Source organism: Bactrocera latifrons, unplaced genomic scaffold, assembly GCF_001853355.1.
Source record: "Bactrocera latifrons isolate USDA-ARS-PBARC rearing strain unplaced genomic scaffold, ASM185335v1 scaffold_242, whole genome shotgun sequence".
Classification (NCBI taxonomy): Eukaryota; Metazoa; Arthropoda; class Insecta; order Diptera; family Tephritidae; genus Bactrocera; species Bactrocera latifrons.
Genome location: NW_017535986.1, coordinates 70248 through 71193, shown reverse-complemented (window position 1 = coordinate 71193; position 946 = coordinate 70248). Strand labels below are relative to the sequence as shown.

General features: G+C 28.6%; 1 protein-coding gene and 1 non-coding gene across 2 annotated transcripts in view; one reads left to right on the top strand and one right to left on the bottom strand.

Moving 5' to 3' along the window:
- LOC108969154 (patched domain-containing protein 3) overlaps nucleotides 1-946 on the bottom strand; it is a 73615-nt gene that overhangs the window by 41325 nt on the left and 31344 nt on the right. The window lies entirely within an intron of this gene.
- On the top strand, nucleotides 15-88 carry Trnan-guu. The gene has a single exon. It is a non-coding gene; the product is annotated as a tRNA-Asn (tRNA).

Sequence of the window (946 nt, the reverse complement as noted above, 5' to 3'; positions counted from 1 at the left end):
TACATAAATAAGTAGCCTCCGTGGCGCAATTGGCTAGCGCGTTCGGCTGTTAACCGAAAGGTTGGTGGTTCGAGCCCACCCGGGGGCGCTCACAAAACTTTTTACAAAAATAAAAATTTCTACAATTTATTTCTTTAATATAATATAATTTCTTTATATTTAATACGAAAAGCTAGACAATAATTAAACAAGTAAACAAAAAAAATTGAAAGTACCGCTGGGTGACAAAGAAATAGAAGAAGAATTCGCAAAAATTGTAGAATAATAGTTTTTGTATTATATATGCTACGCCCATGTGATAAGTTCCAATATACAGTGCAATACATCAAATCTTTTTTCTGTTTTTTTTTGTCTAAAAACTACAAAAAAGCAAAGTGTCGTTATTTTATATATAATTAACTTTGTTTTTGTTTTTGTTTTTGTATTTCAATAGCTTAAAGTATAGATATATATAAGTATATATTTATTTATTTACATATTGGCAATTACTCTTGCATTCAATTCACATGTCACCGTTATATTTGCCGAATACTTAGTGCCTTTAACTGTTAAAGCGCAGCTCTGCCTAATTCAATTCAAGCTAAGTGGCAAGCTCTAATTTAAGKGCAATTAGGTGTGAAGTTCATGAAAAGTGAAATTGATTATTTGCAAATAGTATTTCTCGGGGCATTTTGAGTTCAGAAAATGTGTTAGTAGGAATATCTAAAGTCAAGTAAGACTACTGTAGTTACAATAATGAAAATGAATGAAAAATAAGAACTCTTTATTTAAAACATAAATTCAGTGCCAAAAATTATAAATATATTTTGGTAAACTATATTATTTTAGTACAAAGAAAAAAAAAATTATGAGAAACTTAGGGTAAGCTATGAATACAAATTTGCTAAAATTTTGCGCGCGTCTGTAATATACAATTCGTCAAAAGTAGTAACAACTAAAAAAAATA